Source organism: Zonotrichia albicollis, chromosome 1 (genome assembly GCF_047830755.1).
Source record: "Zonotrichia albicollis isolate bZonAlb1 chromosome 1, bZonAlb1.hap1, whole genome shotgun sequence".
In the NCBI taxonomy this organism is placed as follows: domain Eukaryota; kingdom Metazoa; phylum Chordata; class Aves; order Passeriformes; family Passerellidae; genus Zonotrichia; species Zonotrichia albicollis.
The window spans coordinates 75343333-75367572 of NC_133819.1; the positions used below are offsets into that span (position 1 = coordinate 75343333).

Genomic DNA, 24240 nt, shown 5'->3' on the forward strand with positions numbered 1-24240 from the left:
CCACAGCCAGGTCAAAGGCCAGAACATACAGGGACCTGAATTCCCATATTTCTTCTCCAAATGGGAATAGTTAGAAATGTTCAATAATCTGGGAGGTAGCAACCAGGAGTTGAATTATGGCAAGGATGTACTTGCTTATTTTAAATTAAGTGGGACCTATTATAGTACTTGTGTTCATCCCTTAGAAAGCTTTTTCTTTTAATAGCAATGTATTCACCTCAGATAAAAGAGGTCAGTTCACCTGGGAGACTTTCAGTAGAAATGTTCCTTTGTGTTTCCTCAACAACACTACAAAAACTGGAGGAGTAGGGTAACTGTTTTCAAATGTTTGCTTGTCTGGTGTCCCATTGCTGTAAGGCTTCCAGACTCAAGTCAGGGAGACTCAAAAAAGCTATCTGAAAGATAATCAGAATTTTTACAAGGATAACCTGAGGATATAAGAATTTGAGCTGTGATCTGGACAGAAAAATATGAATACAGCCAGGGACATGAAGCAGGAAGGTAGGATATCTCATCCAGAATAAATTTTTACTCTTTCAAAGGTTTATTGTTACCCTGTTTAAGTTCCAAAGCTCTTGTTTCAAATTCCACTTTCCTAAATGCAGGAACTGAACAGTTTCTAAAAGATGGTAGAGATTTAAAATACCATCAATACATTCAAAGGAGTGAACCATTAAAATTAGTGTTTGGAGGCCAGTTCTCATGATTCTGTTCATCTACAAATTGAAAAACAGCAGTTTTTCTTTGAAGTCCTGTTTTCATATCATCACAGGGTAACAAAATATAAAGCCACTCAAACACAAAGCAAAATTGTGCACTGACAGTCAAATTACTTAATCTTGAAGAAGGGTAAGTACTTGCAAGTAATTGTGCAGGATTTACAGGATCTGGTGTCTGATTAACTATTGACCAGACCTATATTTCATCAAATAGAAGAAAATCAATTATATTTTTATTAATATCAATGAATGATTAATCACCTCTGAACACATGGTTTGTCAATACTGTTCTTTCCCAAATAAATCTCTCAATACCCAAACTTCTTCCCATCCACATTTTTTGACAACAGGCATCTTAATCAGAAATTTGTTGTCCGGAAGAAAACTTCATAAACCACAGACAGCAGCTAATTTAATTATATTAGATGTGGGAGCCTTGTGGCTGTCTGTACTTTAAATAATATCACTCCAAAAACCCATCAGTATCTAATAAATTTCAGAGGTAACCTGAAAACTGTTTTACAAACTGGTACAATTTATTAATTCAAATATATCTTAACATAGCTTTTGAAGAGATGATAGCAAAGCATATTTTCATCAGCTTTAACTTAAGTTAGACAGATTTCAACTTTTCATTATTATTTTAAGGCAAAAGTACTTACAAGTGTAGTCTTTGTATCTGGCACCATAGATGCACTGCTAATTGACAAAGCAGGTCCCTTAGATTACAGGGGCATTATTCTGCTCCCTGTCCCAGTCTTCCAGCTCAGGGTACCCAAAACCAACTGGTCTTGCTATTAAAGCCTGAGAAAAAGAAGCTACTAAGTACCTCAGTCTTTTTGTGTCATTCTGGAAGTTCAGGGTAGCAATTCTGCTGGCTTCCCTCTTTACTTCTCATGAATCAAAAATTATCAAGACAGCCTCTAACCATCACATCGCTCACTAGTCCTTCTCTGTCCACACACAGGTCCAGTGGCACATCTGCCCTAGTTTGCTAACTCACCAGCTGTATCAGGAAGTTATTTTCTACACACCCCTCAATTCCTCCTACACTGACTCCTCTCTGCTGTGATGTATTTCCAGCAGACATCTGGTAAGTTGAAGTCCTCCATGAGGACTTCATGAGACTTCTCCCAGCTTGAAGAATATTTCTGCTGTCTTTTTATCTTGGCTGGGTGGTCTATGACATGCTCCCACCAGGATGTCTGCCTTGTCAGCCTTCCCCTTGATTCTTACCCCTAAACACTTGATTTTCATCACCATCATTAAGGTCTAGACACTCAAACTCCTCCCCAATATACAGGGCTACCCCACTGCCTGTCCTTCCTTGCTGGTACCTTCTGAAGGATTTATAGCCATCCACTGTGGCATTCCAGTTGTGGGAGTCATTCCACCATGTTTCCACGATGACAATTCATGACAGTTTCTTGCTGTCCAGTGTCTTCCAGCTCCTCCTGTTTTTTGCCCATGTCTGTGTGCATTGATGTTCGTGCCAAGGAGTTGGAGGTCAGAAAATGCTCAGTATTTCTTGTCTTTGTAGTGACAAAACTATTTGCTACATTTTTATGACTTGCTTGTAAGATTTTATATGGTTGTCTTAACATGCAGAAGATTCATTTTTTCAGATGGTTTTTATTGACAGTAGTTAAAAATTTGGCTAGGTGTTTAAAGCAGCAGATAGGGTACTTCACTTCAAAAAGTGGAAGCTGATATAGTAAAATGAACTGGGCAGTGTGCAAATCTAAATTTCCAAAGAAATTAAGAAAATCAGGTATTTATCTCTACTATGTTAGTATCTGACCACAGTTAAGAGTTAATATTGATGCTTTTTAATCATATGTGAAGGGGAATTTTGAGGCAGAACTATAATCTCTGTGAAATATTGAGTGGCCTCCATTTGAAGTGCAGTGAGAGTTATTGTCAGAACTGATTGTCTGAGAATTCATTGGAGATTTCATGGAAATTTATCGCTAACTTTAATAATAGGATAACTTAAAATTGGTCTAGAAGTGATCTAGTCTTCTCACTGTCACCAAACAGGATTGCTGTGGATCATGTATCTTCTTGACAGAAACTTGTCCAGCCAGGTCTCAGGTCTCCTACTTACAGGGATCACAAGACATTCTAGACAAATTATTCTTGTGTTGAACATTTTTACTCATATGAAGAGAGTTCACATTTAAATTCATTGTTTCTCAGAGGGATTAGATGTACACATAGTCTGTAGAAGGCTATACCACTGGAAGTTATGCATATTACTTTGCAGAATGTAGCTCTAGATAAATATCCTCCAAACTGTCCAGAAAAGGTTGTAATCTGAGTTTGAGGCTGTAGCTCTTCATCATCTTCTGGATCATTTCCTGCAGTAAAACAGCACGAAAATCTCTCATAAAAAAGATTATTTATTTCTTACAGAATATGATTTTTAACCTGTGGACCTAAATACATAATGCTTGAATAATCTTGGGGGAAAAAAAGACACAAAATGTTGAGTTAATGGAAAAATGTAGTGTTTACGATTTTTAAACAAATCTTTCTCCCAGAACATTTTTAGGTTAGGAACCAGTTCAAAGTAATTTTGAATATCTGACTATCTAAATGGTACAAAGATTATTTTTTTCCTTTAAAATTTATTCTTCATATTTTCTTTCTAAATCAAATATTTGTATGGTATCCATTCTTTTAGATTACGAAAAATACTTTCATACAACTGCCAAAATCCTGATAGCTCCTCTCTTGAACAGATGTAGTAATTACTAGAAATTTCCTGAGAGAGTCAATTCTCCAGAGATTTCCTATGTATTTGCCAATTTGTATGGATAGTTGGATAGGCAGCCAAATTTTTGTGATGTTTATCTGAAGCATGTCAGCGAGCCTGTTGTGGTTCATCCATTGCTAATGAGAGAAATAAATTTACACAGATGTATGCATACTGTTGAGAATATTATTGGTAAAATCTGTAGTGCTCAAAAGGCAGGGTCCATTTTGTCATTAATTTCAATGGGACCATTGTACAAAAGCACTGCATAAAGCTGGCTATTCAAAAAGAAGCTACAGACTGCTGCCTATACTAGAATTCCACAATCCTGAAGGAAAATAAAGCATATAAGAGGAACACAGCAGTGACTTCTTTTCAAATTCTCTATTATCTTACACATTGCAAAGTTTTATATAAAATGCATATTTGACAGCTGCAAAGAAATTCTGTTCTACTTAAATAATGTCAATTACAGGTATAAAAAACACTAAGATCTGAAGGTACGAAGTAATAAATTATAAATAGCCAGCTTTTTTTTTATCTTCTCACATATCTTCTCACATTACTAGTTTTTTGTAATTTGTCATAAAGCTACAAGCCCCTTTGACATTTTGTTCCACTTGTCCTTATTTAACTTCCAGTTGTTAATTATAAAATCAGCTGCTCTCCAGGTTTTCCTAAACATCCCAAAATTTTGTCTTTAGCAATTTAGCTGTTTCAGTAGCTTGGCCTTGGAGAATTTTTTGGTCCTATTTTTGATCATATAAATTTATATTCACTGTATATTTATACAGCCTATTCTCATTATACTCTTTCTTCATCTTCAAGCGTCTTCCTCCCAACCAGCTTGATTCCACTAGTCCAACTACTGCATGCCTTTGCAATGCCCTTCCATGTGAGATCACGAACAGTGGATTGGCTGTGTTTTCCAGTCAGAATTAAAACCCCATTTGTTCAGCTTGACTTATGCTTAGTGACAGCTCTGTGTATTTCTCACTGTGATGTGAATACATGAAGGACACAGTATAAAGATTTGCACTAAATTGTATTGGGTTGTGTGGAAAATGTGGAAAAAGTGATTGGAGTAATTACCAGTGCCCAAGTTTTTATCCTTGTTTTCATTAAAGTTGCTATTATGTCAACGACAGAGACAAATAATACAGTTATTTTATTAGTATCTGTTTTGTCTAAAATGTGAATGACCAAAAAAAAAAAAAAAAAAGGATCAAGGAGACAGCAAAAATGTAATGTAAAAATGACAAAAGCACTTCTTAACAGGGCAGGTATATATGTCACAAATGAAGTAAGACCAAATATATTGTGGTAATTATTCTTACTTAGGTAAGTTCAGTTCATGATATAAAAAGTGGGAGGCGCTTACAAAAATACATAATCAGACAAAATAATCATTATATTGTGCAGAACACGATGTTCATGGTCTAGAGTACTTTAGAGCATATTACACTGCATGGGCTGGCTTGACTGAAACACTGCACATATATGTAGGATTATTTTCTATTTTTATGGTGTTTGCAGAAACTTTAAGTTGAAAAAACCTGTCTGAACAAGTTCCAGGCAAAATATGGGTTTTCTTAGACTGTATATCACAGTTACAATTATTACTATAACTAAAATAAGTTACAATTATTACTATTTACTTTTAGTTGCTAATTTTTTTAGTGTTGTTAACATTTTTTTCACAATCACATTTCACTGGTGCAGCATGATCCTGAGCCTACTACTTGTGTCTCTGGAGAAACTATAACATTACAGCCTGCTTTTAATTGTCCATAGTCCTTCTCCAGCTATTGGGTAAATATAAAAGTTTGGACTACACTTTCAACTACGGACTCATTATTCCAGTCTGGGAACATGCTGTTCTTTTATGGGGTATGCAACTGTATTTCATAATCATTCACAGATCACAAAGCTTCATCAAATGCCCTATCTACAGATAGGCTTTGTAGAGTAATCACTTTGCTATATATTAATGTATCTATTTCAGCATTGTCTACACGTGCTCTTTGAAAAATCGATAATTTCTGAAGGGGTTCATTTTATTACATGGAAGTCATTCAAGAGTTTTTTCCAATTCAACAATGTAACTTTACATGCATTCTTTTAGATTTTTCCAAATTGAAGATAATCTGAAATTTAAATTATTTTAACTGTTCTAGCTCTATGGAAGTGAGTGGAGCTAGGCTAATTTTCACCGGTTCAGAATAAGATGAAATATCTATGGTTTCATTCACTAAATTATCAAGACATGCTGATTTTGCAGGGTGATTAAAATTAGAAGTTGATACATTTTTAAAAGAAAGGAAGATAAATTATTCAAACTTTGAAATCAGTACTTTGCTTTGAAACAACTCAGCAAGGAACAACTTCTGCAAGAAATCACCAAGAGGAATTCTTATAACAAAAATTTATTTTCCAACATGCAGTAAAGAATCAATATTTAAAGTCTACTCTTTGTAAATGTCATTGTGTAATGAACATGACAATAATTAGTCCCATGGAATGCCCTTCACACTGAATGGCAGATAAGAGAGTCATAGCACAAAACAATAATACTGTGAAAATAGTCAATTTTTTATGTAAGTAGAAGTAATGCTGTCAGAAATGTCATTAGAACACTGTAGTCTGTGTCATATTTGGGAAAAACTGTTTCTTAGATGACTATCACAGCACAATTGATTCAGTATTCAAAATCAATTTTAAAATAATTTTTATATTAAGCATTGGTCATACAGAACTGCAAAACATTGACAGTGAAGTGTCATAACAGTCAGAATTTACTATCTTATGCTCCCAGTATTATAAAAATTGAAGCTATTTAAATTGTAAATTATCTATAATATTTTTCTACTAGTTCTTTTTTTTTCAATGAGAACACAGACTCATGAAAATAAGCTAAAAATAAGTTTGTCATTTCATTTTATAGGAAATGCATAAAAACCCCCCAGCACAATTCTCAGAAATAATGACCGATGTAGAACAATATTTTAAATATTACTAAAGTATACTAGAAGAAAATAAAACAGTAAATTCTTTATAAACATAAGAATGAGTACTTTGAATATTGAGATCCATAAAATTTAATTCCTTGAGCCTCTGGGAATTTCACGGACTCACATGTATCTAACTCACATTTTAAAACTTCCCTTAACTTTAAATCTGTAAGTGAAGGTTTCTTACAATTTCTAAATCATTTAGATGTGTTTGAAAATATTACTTCTGGCTAAAGAAATTCCTGGAGTTATTTCATTACAACGATTCGTTCTTTGACTGCTTCTTTTTTATAATGTAGTAACAAAAGAGCAGAGAGAAGATGTAGGTCTCCAAGTTAATTTCAAAGTTAAAAGGTAGATTTTCCATTTCTTATCAGCTGGACATAAAAGTTTCTGCTGATCTTTGACAATGTGAATCTTTGAAGTATATTGGCTATTATTTTCTTCATTCACAGGAAAAACTGAAAAGTACATTAACTGGCTCTTTCATTTTCAATATGTGATTCCAAGTGCAGAACTCAGTCTTATAAAGATCTGTAGTTGCTGATAAGAATTAACAGTGTGAAAGATACGCTTGGCCTGTAGTTATGCAGCTTTTTATATCTCATGTAAGATACAGACAAGAATACACAATGTTCAGTCAAGTATTTTATTGCTAGGCTGAAAAGCTGTTACATTAGTATGGAAGGTAAATGATAAGATTCAGACCTTTGAGGTGAACAGAGGAAAAGGATGAATCAAAACAAACAGCAGGCTGCGCATCTCTTCTAACCAAAGGGAAAAAAGCCACATCTCTATTAATCCAAATACAATGTAGACTGATAAACATATAATCTCAGCGGACATGATATAACCTTTCTTTTAGAGCTAAGGAAGCAGAGGAGGGAAGAAAAGAACAATAGCATAGATTATGCACTGGTTATAATTTTTAGATATACATAGCTGAAGTTAAGAAGAGAAGTGCATAGAAGCTATTCCGTCTTTTGTGGCAGACATTTCCTTTGCTGATTTCCACAAGGGAACCTTGTAATATCTGAAACTCCAAATCCTACTCCAGAAATTGAACTCACTAGAGCGTAGAGGATTAAGGACTGAAGTGTGATCACCAGAAAGAAGGTCTGAAAGAAGACTTAGGAGAAAGAAAAAATGACAAAATCAATTGGTTGATGCTTAAAACATAATTAGTTGATTCCTCTGTCCTTTTTCCAGAAAATAAAAACAACATCTACTCTGTCCAAAAATTGTAAAACTTTTCTTTAATGTCTCAATTCCTTGACTGTTAAAATTTATTTGATTTCCCACTGATCTGCATGCATACCAAATTCATATGATAGTTAAGCATAGAGGAAACTCTTCATAGGCCAGCACACATGGGCATGTATAGAGTCCAGCTCCCAGCTCCTTTACCAGGCAGTGCTTCTACAATGAGTTGGGCTAAACACACACTCACCACTATGGTGAAAACCTTAATTTTGTATAATTTCCTACTCTCTGAAAGGCTGTGCCATCAGAAAGGAAACGCAGTGCAATTCCTGCAGTTGAACAATTGAAACAAAAGAAAGAGGAGGCTCATATATATATATATATATATATATATATATATATGACTGGTTATAGTCAGCTGTGTTGACACTAGCTATATGTATGACTAGTTATAGAAAAGAAGTTGTTAATGCCACAAAGAAAAGCAGCATTCTTTAATGATTCCTTTCTGGTGAAGCCAATCTGATCCCAAATTTTGGGCTGTTAGAGAAAAGAAAATATTGGAAGGCAACTTAGTTAAATCTGGACCCATTCTGGCAGAGTCAGAGTTCTCTTGCTTGAGGAGAACATCCAGCAAAAGAGCGCAGGAAAGATAGATGTTTAAGACATGTAAGGAAGTACTATATTCTTCTGTGTTTGTATTAATATCTTGCATTTTTTCTTAGGATTTTGTTTCTCAATTTCATTATACCTGAAAATGATTGGAAAAAACAGATTTTCAGGAAGTCAGTATTCCCTTTTAAAACCCTGTCTCCTCTAAGGCCTTTATTTCCTTTCTTTTTAATTGGAAAACCAGAAAGAGAGACACCATAAATCATTGCCTTAAATTTGGGAAGTAAAAGCTTTGTGGTGGGGTATGGCTAGAAGAATTTTGTTTCTGTATTATGATATAGGATGTCATGTTTATGATAGAAAATGAAGCACAGACAGGAAAAGTATCTAACCAAAATAAGGAACCTGTTAAACAAACAGGTTCCTAGTGCTTTCCTCATTTTCTCAACTCTAATTATTATATCTTGTTTCTCTTATGGAAAAGACAAAAGCAATAAAATCATTATGTATTGAAAGAGTAGGAGCCAGGAGCACATAATTGTTTATGACTGCTACAACTGGAAAAAAGTCCCCATTATACTTCTGATTCATTTTCATGATCCATTGACCAGCTGGTATGAGAAGCACCATTAATGAAGCATGAGATTTCATGCAGTTTGGCCACCCAGCAGGAGATATGCTTCACCTTATGCTGATTCTCTTTTTACTGAGCTCCCACAGCCAGGAAAGTCGATGTGTTAAGGACACACTGAAAAAAAAAATAAGGATATGTATATACAATTCAGTCTTCTTTGGATATCACTGACAACTATCACACTGCTTCTTGGAGTGACAGCTTTCAACAGAGCATTGCCCTGTGAAATAGAGTACAGAGCCACACACTGTGAAAGGAAAAGTGTAAAATCAAAGGAGTTTTGTAACAGCAACTATTCAGTGAGGCTTTAGGTATTTTTAACAAAACCAATCCAGGACTTTTGCTTTCCTGTAAGAAGTTAATACTGGAAGCAAATTATATTTTATACATCTCAACTCTCCGTAAAAACATTAAAAACACATGGAATAATTTTTAAAAATTTTCACATTTACACAAGCATGACTATATGGACATATGTGCTTGAGTTTTTCAGCATGCCATTGCACGTATTACCTACATTTTCTTCCAAAACCAATCTCATTATAGAAGAAACCTCTATGATGCCTCTGCACAACAGGTATGAAATAATGACCAAAAGCCTAAATCTAGTTCAGCTCTCAAGGCTCTTTGTTAAGTATTTCACTACTGCCCTCTGCATATCCTGGTCACTTAAGATGAAGGATGAAATGAAGTTTTGTTGAACTGTGTATGAAAATTAACAAATTGTCTCAAAGTACATTCTTATTTAATTTTGGTATGCACTTCCATTTTAACATCCCACACTTGAATATTTGGGATGTTAAAATGAAATAAAATACTACTGCTGAATTAAATAACTGCTGAAACTGTAGTAGAAAAATTGGCAAAGGATTCCACTGAGGTGGGATTGGGCATCTGAGGGTTACACTTCCCCACATTTACATGTCAGATTTCAAAGTCAGGAAGGCACCATTAATTTCTTCGTTCACTGAAATGGGAAGAGAGGGTGATCAGTGCCCTGTAGGACTGTTTCTTAGGTGTTCAAAGAGCAACAGAAAGATATAATTTCACTAGAGTAAGAAATTCTAAATATACCCTAGGCTATGACAGAGATTATTGTAAATAACTCATGTTATTACAGAGATTAATGTTTGGGTCAAAAGGAATCCAAAGAATAAGTAGCAAGAAACTTCATAAAGTGGAGTTAATAAATAATATGGGAAAATATGTGCAGCCTAGTAAAAAGTAAACACATTCTTTATGTTACTCTATGGATATCCATTATTACCTGACCTCCATTTACACTTTATACCAAAAATTATACCCAATCTATTCCTACCACTGTTGCAGGTAATTTTTATAGGGTCAGATGGTCTAAGGGGAAAAAAAAGACTGAAATTCAAAACAACTCCTACTGTTCTTTGGCATGACAAACCTGTACATATCTTTTTCCTTCTTTTTTAGCTCTGCTGTGGGAATAAGAAGACACTTTAGGCAAAAGAAAAAGTTGGGAAAAAATAACATTCCAAATTCTGGCTATGCAGAACAGAGTGAGAAATTTATAGCAATGAAGCCAGACTGGCTGCTATAAACTAAAACAAAGTCTAATTCTCTGAGTAACAGAAAACAGAGAAATTTGAATTGTTGTAAAAGCCTTTTAAAGATTGAAACATGGGTACTAAATATTATTATAAACCACAGCTGGGTCATTAGGAAATTATGAAGTCATATTAACTCACTAAAATCACAAAGATACATTACAAAACCACAGGAAGCAGTGATGGTAATTTATGTCATATTCTCAGCTAAAGATTTCTGAACAGCTATTAACTGCAGTACTTCCACCCTGATGAAGTTTTTAATTTTTTTCCAGTCCCCTTTCCTTCCTTGAAAGGCAAATTGTGCCAGAAGACTTTTCCAAGTTAATTACTTGCTGAGTGAAGCACACTCACAGGCTGGCTACAGCTTGTCTCTCTATTTTTGGGTGCCACTCACCACTCCAACATGTTGTACAAAGTATTGACTCTGAAAGTATAAAATGAAAAGCAATACCTTCCATTTTATACACTAAAATACCAGGGAAAACAAAATGTAGCTTGGAATACACAAGTGAAATTGAAATTTGCCAATTTTAATCTACCAGAACATTGTCATTTTCCTAAAAAATGTTGCAAGACTTTAAATGACCATAAGTAACTAGTGTCTCAGTTTTCTCATCACTAAAATGCGTCATTTATCATCTACTCTGTATTAGAGTTAATATAAGAACTGGTAGATAGTGAGGGTTGTGTTTATTTCAAAAATTTTTGGTGTGTCAAAGAAGGTTTGTCTCAGCTGTTAAGGTTAAGAAACATCTGTCAAAAATTATATTTTAAATAAATTTAAATTGTTCTATAATAGGAAGATATTAAGGATGTATTATAATGAAATTTTCTTTAAATTCTTACATTTATTGGAATAAAATAAAACCCCTCACAAAAATAAGGCAATTATTAATATGAAATGAAATAATAATGAGATGTCATTTGAGTTGAGTTATTAATTGGGTGATAAGATCAAAATGATGCACATTTATACATATAAAAATAATTAATTTTCCAACAGGAAATTAGAAAACATGAACATGTCATCAATGAATTCAGAAGCTTTCTTTGGGAGAACAGTGAATGGAACAACCTTCTTCGTTGCTGGAGAGAATAAATAGTTTTCTAAGTGTGTAAAAAGATAAAAAGTAAACTGGACACCTGCAAAACCCTCTTATTTAAAATATCTAGTCCCTAAAAAATCTACTTCAGTAACATTTTCAGAATATCTGGCAAAAAGCCAGATGTATCAAGTTTAGTACTGTACTGAAGATAATCAAAATTCAGAACTCAATTAAAGTAGAAATATTTTAAACATAAGTTTCACTACAGTGCTATTTAGATAACAAAGGCAGGTATAATGGTTCTGCAAGGTGATGGAATGAGTCTTGGAAGAGAATTGTGAGTCTGCAAACATAATAACAAAAAGGTTTCTCTGGGTTATTAAATAACCCAGGCAACTCCCTGGAGCCTTGAAGTAATCAGGAGAATATTTTGGTCTGTCCTTTAAATTTCAAAGGATTTGTTCTGCAGAGAGAATAGAGTTTCACAAATGGCATTTTTTAATGAAACACTCTTTATCTTAAAAAAATTATCAACCAGTTAGTGTCTTCATATAAACCTATCTCAAAAGACATCTCTGCATCAAGAAAGGAGGAATGAAGGTTGCCCAGACACAAATGAAATCATAATGAGACAAAGAGTGGAAATTGTTTTCTAATTATTTCTCCTGTAAACACAGACCACAAAGAAAAGGAATTTTTGTCTGCAGGATGGAACAAACGATTGGGGTGGAAACAGGAGTCAGAAAGGATGCACACTACTGTCAATAAGCAACAGGCAACTAACTAGTCCTAATAAGGATATCTAGCATGCATTACCTTACCATGGATATAAAAAGGGAGAAAGAAATTAGTAGGAGATAACATTAGCCAATTATTCTTCTGCAAGAACTTTTACTCATAGAACCTTGACAAACCCTGGATGAATCCATATTATCCAGGCTGCCTTTTCTCCCATGTGCTCATGTAGTGACAGAACAAATTCTACAGCACCAATGGGTGCAGTCTAGAAGTTAGGAAATAGTAAATAACACTTTTATTGTCTACTTTTATAAAATACTCACAAGCCTTGAGCTGCAGAACATGGTAGGATTTTATGAAGATATCCATGTTCCAAATACCTCTATTTTTGGCACATATGAATGAATGAAGCATTCCTCTTCAGTGAAACTGCTTTGGCTGCCTATAGCAAACACATCTGAACACAACTTTTTTTAATGAGATCACAAAAGCAATCTCAGTTCTACTCATATTGCAAAAAATTGATTAAAATCTCGGGCTTCTGGTTCACTGCAAATGTCATTTTTGTTCATATTTTTCTGATTTGTGGTGAATGGAAGGATCTTAGATCTCTCTTCATTGATAACCATGAGAAATTTTTTCATGCTAAGAAAAAAAAAATTATTTCATTAAACTTTAGGTAAAGAACTGTAGATCTTTATTTGCTAATATGACCAAAATTTTTCATAGGCCTCCTTAAGGGTTATGAAAGAAGTCATCAAACACAAAAATTCTCAAACAGACAATTAGAAGTTTAATAGACCAATAGACAAATATTGAATATTAGATGTAGAATGCCTAGCTTTCGTATTATGTTTTTCTTGATAGTTTAGAGTAGACACAGAATTCAGATGGGACTAACAAGTGCCAAGCAGAGTGCTATAATTGCTCCCTATGGTGCCCTCTCTGTGCCCCTGTGAATATCTCCAGGCTGCCAGGGCACACAGCTGGGTTGTGCTCAGTTTGTGTTTGCCAAGACCTCCAGATCCCTCCCTGCAGAGCTGCTGCCAGTCAGGCAGTCCCCAGCCTGTGTCCCTACACCAGTGCTTCCTGTCCCAGAGCAGCACTTGTATTTCAATTTTCTCTATACTCTACTAAGATGATAATTTTCACTCCTTTGTTATAGTGGTGGTGCATTCAGTCATAGGAAATATAAATGTCCTGGCATCACAGACAGCCTGCTTATCAGCAGATAACCAATACTGGGACACAGGTTCTAAGGAGAACAGACATGTCTTTCAAAAGAGTTGGTTGTGGTTCTGCATAGGATGTGGAAGATGTCTCTTCCGCCTCCTGAAGAGTGATCCAGTGTCGCAGACATCTTTACATTAAGAATCTTTCCTTAAGATTTTTTCCTTCCGAAAAGCTGAGAGGCTTCAGGAACAAAATGTAAATAATGGTTATCTGCTGCTGTGGAATGCAACAGGTGGATCTGTGATTGGTCTGATGTTGGTTTGTTTGTAATTAATGGCCAATCATGGCAGAGTTGACTTGGACAGAGAGGCTGAGGCAGCTGCCTTTATCATTGTTTTCTTTTCTATTCTTACCCTAGCCTTTTGAGGAGAACTTTTCCTTCCATTCTTTTAGTGTAGTTTTAATGCAATATATATATCATAAAATAATAAAATCAAGCCTTCTGAACAGGAAGTCAACATTCTCTTCCCTCACCTGAAAACCCCTGTGAACACCGTCGCAATTCAGAAGCCATAGACAGCTTAAGGCCAGACTGTTTGTCAAATGGTTAAGGAAGGATGGGCCAATTGTGTTTCAGAACTATGTTCTTATCTGTACTATTTTTATAGGAAAATCTAAGTGACTACACTGACAACATTTACCCAGGAAATGAATCTCCCTTTGAGGGCAGAAATGTCTGCATGACTTTATTAGCATGAGGTTAGTTTTAGAGTACTGTAACATTTATTTAGGAAATATATTTACGGTTTCCTAAATGATTATAGTTTCTTTCTTCCTCGCTTGAATTAATGACAAGAACCACTTTATATTAGAAGCAGAAGAAAACAAGCAAAATGACTTTAACAATTAATTTTATTATTTTTTTAATTTTAATTTTAATTTTTAAATTTTAATTTAGAAGGTGTTTGTTTCTTTGTTATAGAGGATCTGTGTATAGGGTGTGGTTGGGACGGAAGTAAGTTTCTTCAGCACCTCTACAGTTCACCATTTTAGATTTGTGAGTACAAGAGGGTTGATAGCATAGCTATTTTAATTATTGCTGAACATTACTTGCAGAGCATCAAGGACTTCTCTGTTTCTCACTCTGCACTCCACCCCAGCAAGTGGGCTGTGTATCAGCCACAGCTTAGGAGGAGAAGGAGCTATAGCAATGAACCCAGACATACCAAAGGGATATACCATACCATAGAACATCATGATCACTTATAAAACTTGGGTGGGAGACGAGTTCCGAGTTCTTACGAAGTAACCATTATTCAGAGACAAGTTTCTATCAGTCTGCCGGCTAGAGGTGGTTTGTAATCACATTTGCATCGCCTTTTGGATTTTGGGTGGTTTTTTTCACTCACTTATTAAAGTGCCTTTATCTTAATCTATGATTTTTTCTTGCATTTTCCCTTCTAGTTCTCTTCCCCATCATCCTGAAAGTGGGGAGTGAACGATTGGCTGGTGGGGGCTTAGTTGCGAACAGGGATCAATCCCTCATACTCTGGGACCAAATAAGTTCTGTTTCTGTAAAATAAGATGCACATGCAAAACAGAAGATGTTATATCATTCCATGCACAAATATTTTTATGATGCAGTTATCTTACCTTGATCTGAATAATTTTGAATTTTCCTTCTTTTTCAGATATATCTCTTTTTTTCATTATCTTAGAGAGCATTTTTGTGTTTTCTCTAAGGCATCTATGTATTAGTTGCAGTCATCTATGTAGTCAGAAGAGTTGTAGTCTTGATCTCCCAAGTACCATATCATTTCCTGAAAATAAGAATTGCAATTCAAGATCTTGTTGGCATTTTTAAAGTACTTCAACTCTAGAAAACAAGTCAATATATCTAAGTCTTTATCATTAACTTCTTTCAAACTTCTGGAGAATGGAATTAACATTCAAAGATAAGACTAGACTTGACACTGAGATGTTTTATAGTTTTATGGTCATTTGAATTGGAAATGAGAAATATTTATTTTCGAGCTTAGGAAAGGGTGTCTCATGAGGACATATATATTTATAAGTGTTCTTAACTTTAGAGGTTTGAAATGTCGTGAAAGTAATGAAAGTCATAAGCTCTCCACTGGTGGAGAAAATAAGCCTTATGTTATGTATTGGCGTGAGATCTAGATGTTATGTAGAATTGAAGTCAAATAAGAACAATTTTCTATCTAATTCTTAATCTTGATTTGGGTTTCAAATTCTTTCTGAAGTTTCACGCCCCTGACCACAGTGACAAAATTGAAATTTCATGATAGGCTAAATTATAGCGCTTTCAAAATGAGATTTAAAAACCTCACAGAACAGTCAAAACACTTTTCAAATGTTTTCCAAGGCTATTGATTCCACAGAAGGTGACAGATCCCTCTAATATATTTTCAAATCAATGAAATTTTGTAAGACACCCTGACATTTGCTTCAGCAATATGAACAGAAGTTGCAGGGTAGTCTTGCCCATCTTTCTTACCAGTGGAATAGCTTTTCAGTCTAAATGAAGGCTAATTTATTCCTCTGTAAACTCAATATTCAAATAAATTATATATATTTGTCCCCAGATTATGTTCTTCCCTGTTTCAGTTTTGATTTACTTGGCTGCTCTTTGATGTGATTTGCACAAGGTTTGGCAATTCACTGACTCACCACGTCTACTTAATGCCATAGTTCAAAGATTTTCCATAGAGGAAAATTTTCTAGAAATTCATACCTTAACATTTAACAGCTTCAGATATGAAGCAGTAATTTGGATTGTTTATTATGAAAATATGTAGTTTTATTAAGAAAACCGTAACTGAAATTCCATCCACAATTTGCTTTCTGCTATTCAGAGGTCTTGTTGATACCACCTAACAGGGAAATAATGTTTGTTCAAATGATGAATACAGATTGAACAACCATATTTATCTTTTAGAATGATATTTGGAAGTCTTCCCTTTGTGAAAGAGAACAGTTTCATTTTAACAAAAACAGAGGAAAAGAGCTTTCCAGGTCTAAAGGGAGTATATCAGAAGGTGTCACCTGCTAGTAGGTGTTGTGGGTTTCAGAGAACACTAGTCCTTCTGAAGGCAACCAGTAAAGTGCCTGCAAATAATCCTTACGTTCATGTAAATTTCAAAAGACAAAACTGTGAAGCACTGAAAAGTTGGAATGTGGTAAAAGTTCTTACTAATTAAAAGAAATGTGCACCGCAGCAGCAACAGGATTTGTGCAAGGGAGTCTCATACACTGGGGCTGTTCTCTGTTTCTTATTCTAGGAACTAAAACCCCTGGGTTGTTACTTCTCAACAGAAAGTCATCAAGGCTATTGGTGAGTATAATGCTGGGGCTTTTTTCCACAGGAAAAAAAAAAAAAAAATCTTTAAGTTCTGTTGACTCATTATAATTGATTTTGGTACTTAAATGTCACAGCTCTGAACCGGCATCACAGGACGCAGAGCTACACTGGTGTAAAATAATTAAAAACTTGTGTATCACAGAGCTTGCATTCCAACCTTTAAACAAGAAATACAAGAAGAATAAAATAGAAATTATGGACATGTTCTGCCCTGGAAGTCAATGATTTTGAAAAATTAACTATCTAAATAATGTCATGTTTCCTGGAGAAAATTTTGACAAATGAAAACAAAAGAAATTAAATTTGCTTATTGACAAATAATGTTGCAACACATGGACTTGCACTTCAGTAGTGCTGAAGCTGTTAATTTCAGTGTTTAGCCAGAAAACAATGGGAGATAATCTTATCAATCTTATGATCTTTATCTTATAATATGTTCCAAGTAACTTTTGGTAGAGAATAAAGAATGGTAAGTAGAGTGAGAAATTGTGATTGGTGCCCTTAAAAGTGATACTTTTTTAGGCAAGTTCTAGAAAGGTAAATTTGAGGAAGAAAATGTAAACAAGGAAGCATTTATGGCCTTGGTAACAGAGAATATAAATAAACTTTTTTGCAGGATTTTATATAAATCCCAGGGGGAAAAACAAAATCAAGTGTAGGTGGTATGGTGTCTCAGTACCTTGACAAGAGTTCAGCTTTGCAAGCAGCCATCAAAGGAGTTGTTTCAGAGGTATTATACAGAAAAACTGAAAGATTAGTAAATTTGTGAATTAATGATGATATACAGGTGGAATTGAATGCCATTCATGGTAAGGATGTCAAAAGAAAATAATACTCTTGGTAGATAAGAATAGTTCAGGACAAGTTTTTAAATAAAGAATATGAGAAGAAGCTGCAAAAATATGGTGCATCCACTGATTTTAAAGGTAGAAGAGTAAACAGACATGAGATGGTTATCAAAAGAGCAAAATAGAATTGCCATTAAAGAAGAATGTGCTTGAGACAGAAGAAGAAAATAAAGACATTAGAGGGAAGATAAGATCATTAGAAATGGATGGATAAACCAGGTATGAGAATTGAAGCAAGAGGTAAATACAAAAAAGTCCCAGAAAACCAACCAAACATCGGGAAAATACGCTTATGAACCATGTAAAAGAGTGACTCATCAGATGAATTAGCATTTCTTAAATGAAAGTCTTTCCCAAAACACCTTCTAGTTAATGCTGTACAAATATACATATATTCAGTTTTGAAGTATTCTAAAATTTTCTGAGTGGTGATCTTTGAAGTGGTGTGATAGGAAATACTGCCCATCAAACCACTTCCTGTAGTAACAACCACTCCTTTTGTGACTGTGTCCTCATGGCTGACCAAACCCTTACTTTTAGGATCATTTTAATAGATTGGCATTGCTGCAGAAAAGAGGTGAAAAAGCTGGAGGGCAAAGTCCACATGCAATGTGACTTCAATTAGGTTTCTGGCCAAGCATACTTCAGCTTTCACTGAAGTTAAGAGAAGACTGCTACTGATTACAGAGGAATAGGATCAAAAATGCCTGACAAGGTGAAGATTCCATGAGATTTCTTTGTCCTCCCCTCCTTTTAATAGCAGGGAAAAAAATCATTATTTTTCTTTTAAGCTTATGTTAAGGTTTGGACTTATTATCATAGATTTTATAAAGTAAAGATGTAAAATGGAAAATAATACATTTTGTTTCCTCTGGTTTGTCAGGTTTTTTTTTTCCTTCTTTATATTTCATTAGACTAGAAAAATCCGTAGGAAAAAAATTTAGAAGAGTCTTGAGAAAAATGAACCTTAGATGTCATTTAAAAAAAAATACTTACCTCTATCCTTTATTTTTTTCTCTCTTCTGCAAATATTTCTTTTGTCTATTGCATGGTAGGAAGGTGGTTTAAATAGTTGCAGTACTTTCCTTGCATGGAAATGAATGTGTGACATCTTTGCCCTTTTTGTTGAGTTTAGGAAAATGAAAATTCCTCTATCTTATGCCTTTTACTATTTCCTGAAACAGGTGCTTCTGAATTTAATATAAATGTGAAAAACTTTTCAATAAAGTGGTATTAATCAAGAAATGAACAGTTCCTTGGCAATGTCAGAATTGTGGTCAGAAAATTTGCCATTTTTGGAGGTATACTTGGACTGTTCCATTCCACCAAGCCATGGTGATCAAGAATTGTACAAAATACTCTCTTATAATGAGTAATTCTTTATGGCTTTTATTCAGGTGGAAAGCCCTTCTGGGCTTCTGATTAGATTAATGGGAATTGATGTAATGTAACAAATGTGTAAATAAAAGAATAAGAATACTGAAGATGTCTGTGGTCAAAAGTAATTAAAATGTGGATTGTTGGACATTATCAAGATAAGCTATTTAAAATGAAGTTTCTTGCTGATTCTTTAACTGTACAAGCACATAATGCTCGATTCTCCTCGCAAGACACAGACATTAGAAGAAAATCAGCTGGAAAAACAGCTAGTCAGTCTGTTAGGATCACTTCTGTTAGCTCAAGAATAGAAGAAAAATCACCAAGCTATTAAATATGGGGAAAGCCACACTCTGTAGGATGAATTGAAGATAATTGCAGAAGCATAGGCATCCAAAATGCCAAACCTAAAAAATTCCTCATTTCTATCCATCAGGCTTTCTATTGTCTGCATCATTATTTCCATATCTTCCAGAGTACAATATATTGTGATGAATTGGTGTGTCCTTACTTTCTCCCTGCTTGCCTTGCAGCAAGAACTAAGTGGCTCCACTACTGGGTGCAAGTAATGTGAGGACAAGAAAAGGTAGCTTGTAATTTTCACCTGAGTAAACATGACAAAGTAAACTCTTTTCTCCTTCAAAACTTTAACTTCCACTAGTAACTCAGATTAAGGCAACAAGCATCTTTGCTTTCACTGAGTTTTTATGTTGTATCTTGATTCCATTGAACTAAAAAAGAAATACAAAACTTTATATTTTAGTTATGTGAAAACCAGAATTATTCTGAGGTAAGTGATTCAGCACTGCATATTAAAGAGAAGAAAGTATTTCGTGTGTCACATATTTCTTGGCTTTTACTATATTTCCAAGCTGTATTTATCTACTTCTCTCAAAAAAATTGGTGTCATTTACTGTCACCCAAACAATCACAAGTTGAGCATTACAGCTTTGCCTAAAAAGCAGCTGAAATGAGCTGAAAATACTACTATGAAACACATTCATTTATGAGATGGTGCTTTACAAAAGGCAGGCTGTCAACTTTGTCCTGTAGTCACATTTGAATTTGAAGAGAACTCAAGTAGAAGAAGAAATGAGAAAGGTGAGGGAAAAGTAGGTTAAGATAGGAACAAATACAAGGAAGTCTGGGATTACATAGGGCCAAGTAACTTCTATACAAGCAAGGATGTTTTTTTCCTACTATATATAAAATAATTTGGCATAGAGGAGTAATTTTTAAAGTTGTTTTAGTGACAATAAAGTCTTAAACTGTGGCAGTACAGATAATTATAATGCCCCATACTTATTTAAATAAAAAGGATTCTTTATTTAATCATTCTGACCTGAGACAACTAATAGCTGTAAACTCTTCTAATTGCTTCCCTGAATAGGATTACTTTCACCTGACTGAGTAAACTGACATTTTAAATTCCATTTTACAACATAACGTGATATGTTCTGTTCAGTGCTGCATTTCTAATATGCCCTGTCTGAAAGAAGCATATTGTGAATTTCATTCTAAGTACTGAAGCAGGTGTTCAAGTAGATATCTCAAACTAAAAGAAAACACAACAAAAGCTAGGATTTAACTTTTGATGAGGAAGGGGAGGCAAAGAAACCTGCCAACTTGTGCAATCCTTAATAATCAGAATAACACAAAAGCTATATAAACTTGCATCAAATTCATCCATCTAGTATGCAAACTTTGTCCCAAAGTAATTTTTTTTTAGAGTCACAGTTTGCATGAAAAAAAAATGACACATACATTGTCTGCAGGGATTGTCTCTGCTGAATGAAAATGCTCAGATGCAAATCCCGATGCTACTGGAGTGGTAAAAATGTAGAAAATAAAAAGACCAGAATTTATGATATATTAAACAACTGTTTGCAGTTGGAAATTATGTAGGTGAGGAATACAGAAAATATTACACATATTTCTCAACAGTGCAGCTCAGTTACAATAATTGAAACTGCCCTTGACATTTAGAATTTGGTTTGGCTACTCAATATGTAAAAAAACTAACTTTTCCCACCAAATCCTTACTGATGAAAGAATGGATCTTATTTAAGGACTTGAAATATAAGGTAGAGAAAAAAAATCTTCATGTATATAAGTTTGTGAAGGTTACATATAACTTTGCACAACTGAGTCATTTCACAAAGTCAAAGGAACAGCTTATCTTAGAAGCCTAACATTTGAGATTAAATGCTACCTTACTCATATGTAGCATAGCCCACTTCTTTCTTAAAGTTCCTCATCCAAAAAATTATTGCAAAATGGTTTTTTTGTAGAGCTTTTGTAGAAGCTGCCACTTCTTCCATTTAAACCCACTAGCTAGACAGTTGACTCCAGAGAAAAACAAAACAGAAGGAATGAAAAAAAAAAAAAGGAGAAAAAGTCACTTCAGATAAAAATAGGCTATATTTACTGTATTCTAAAATCCAGAGAACCTGTCCAGTGGCAACATAGAATCCACATGTTGAAAGACTGCTGAAACTATTTGAAAGCAGTAAACTGGTATTCAAGTGAATGAAACCCCAAAGCATCCTTAAAATTGCAGGTTAACACAGCAGAGAGAGGAGAAAACTTGGCTCCACAACAGTAATATAATTTTTTCTGAGCTCTGGTGGAATTAGAATTTCAGTCAGCAAGTTTAAATATCCTTCAGAAGATTTTCAAAATTAAAAGTGATCTCAAAAACCCATTATTACGTTAATATGTAAATGTTTTTCAGGCCTTCTCATGAGACACTCATTACAATTTTTCCTCTCTAGCCCCATTGCAAAGGACTTTTGCTAGTTTAGATTCAATGTAAATATTTTAACACCAGTTCTTACTTCTTTTAATATAAATTTTAGCACTATGTTTTCTGAAAGTGTAATGCTTGATTTTTTGACAATTATATCACTACAATATTTTCTTCTTCAAAAGCATAAATATGCACTTCTGACTTGTCCAAACTTTGAGAACTTTCCATGAAAATATTTTAATCATAGAGAAATACAAATCAAAGGCACACTGGAAGAAAATTTTGTTATAGGATATTTATCACAATTTAAGGATTTGTGTTATGTAACTTTAGACTAAACTGAATATTAAAAATCCCTACTTCTTTTGGGTTATTTGTATTATCTGGATCCTTTGTTAACTCAGAATAATGGGAAAAAAAATAAGGCATGCTGACCAAATTGAAAAGTTTCTGCATCTGATTTAGATTTTCAAGTGTATCTTTTGGTTCAAGGCTGAACATTCCATTATAGTGCACTAGAAATAGAAGGCATATTTCTTCAAACACTGTAGATTTCACATTATTGGTTTTATAAGGTGGTTTACATTGTAAGCATGTAGTAGGGGTGAGCTACCTCCGTTATCTCGTATTTGGGATGTTATATGCAATTTAGACAAAGAGATATTCTCCTGCAGACAAATCCAGTTCTGTTTGTTCAGCAATGCCATCCCAGTTACATGCAATTTATTGTGAAATAGATGGAGTTTTCCCTGGAAAAAAGCATCAGCTGATTTCCCAGTTGATTATAAGGTAGCTGGACTAATGAAATGGTTGCTGAAGGAAGAGTCACAGATGTTGTGAGAGGAGCAAATAAGTAAGAATTGTTTGCTAGTGAGATGGGAACATGCATGCATCTGGTGGATTAATCAGAGCACTAATGGCAGCAGAGTCCCATATTCCTATCTCTTGATTCATCTATCAAAGACACTGATAAACAGTGGCCCATGGGAATGTCACACCAGAGGGAACAGCAGCATCAGTGTAAGGACATCATGCCATTTAATAGCATGTTACAGAATTTGACATCTCCATAAACAAGATATTTATTTTTGAAGGTTAACTATTGATAGCTTGCAGAACCAAAACTTTTAAATAATTTGAGGGTAAATATAATATATTCAGGGTCTTTAAATATTCCAGATTGGTAAAGATTCCTTTGGTGAACAACTGACTTTTTTTTCTGTTAACTTTGCTTGACATAAAAAATTTACTTCAAATCAAAAGTAATTTCCATGGATTTTTATTTTGGTTTTAATTTAAAAAATTCCGAATGTAGGAAACGAAAAGTAGTTTTAAAAAGTAGCAGAATTACTTTGTTAAACAGGTTTCAAATTTGTATTTAAAAGAAAAAAGTTTTTATTTATCTCATCACTTAAATTATGTATCAATATAAACAAATTTTAGATTACATTTTGATGGTCAAAGAATACTTATTTGGGTGGGTTTTTTTGGTAGAAAGGCATAGTACATGTTCTCCTACCTAGATGATTTAGCCTCCCATATTTTTGCCCATGATTAGGAAGCTGCGCTAACACTGGTGCTGCGCACGCAGTCCTTGTGCGCTCAGCAGAACTGATAAACGTGGCACACACCATCCACAGTCAGACGTGCCATTCACCATGCAGCAGCAGTTTGGCTGTGTCTGAGAAGCCTTGGAACTGGAATAAACATACTGCACTGCTGATCCACTTGTGAAGAATAACACTGAAGCAGCCAGTCAAGCTGTAGCAGACGTGACTACCCCAACAGGTTTCAGGATGCCAAGAAACCATGGACAGGGGACTAAATCTCTTGAATTTTGTGTATTTTTTTCCTCACACAGATATAAACCTTGATACACTCTTGTTCTGCATGCAATTGTCCTGATGTAAGCATAAAAAAAAGAGAAAACATGCATCAACTTAGAAAACACAAGAAAAGTTAAATAAAAGAAACATAGATTTCTGTTTCTCTCCACAAAGAGGCACTGAGTTTCCCATCATCACAAAAATCATGCATCCTCTTTCAATTATTGACATTTCAGCAGCTATCATCACAGTTTATCAGGACTTACATTCCTGACATAAGTAGCACTATGCAGGAAGTGCTCCAGTGCTGGGCAAAAAGATGGGGTGGTTTGAAGAAGGATTTAGTACAAGAATGTGGGAAGGAGAGAGGAGCAACACTGATATTTTAAGGAATCTGGAATTGCTCTGCATGATGCAGTAACAGTGCACACCAAAACATTTGAGAGTTTCCAACTTTTCTATTGGGGAATTCACTTCTTTTATCACCTTATATTCCATGGCAATGCTACAAAGTGCTAATGTGCTTAGGTGATAAAGCATTAACCAGTGAGTATTCAGGGAAGAGCTGGGTGTCAAGTTACCTC

The 24240-nt window shown here is 34.5% G+C and overlaps 1 long non-coding RNA gene across 2 annotated transcripts in view; it reads right to left on the reverse strand.

Moving 5' to 3' along the window:
* Positions 1 to 1258: 1258 nt before the first annotated feature.
* Positions 1259 to 24240, reverse strand: part of LOC113458573 (uncharacterized) — a 30182-nt gene continuing 7200 nt past the window's right edge. Inside the window, exons 2-3 of one of the 2 annotated variants that reach the window (XR_003378938.2) lie at positions 15128 to 15294; positions 1259 to 3079 (exon numbers count right to left, since the gene is read on the reverse strand). This is a non-coding gene — a long non-coding RNA (uncharacterized LOC113458573). Of the gene's footprint in view, positions 3080 to 6444; positions 9052 to 15127; positions 15295 to 24240 lie in introns of those variants that run through there. The other variant, XR_003378937.2, reaches the window with a different exon arrangement.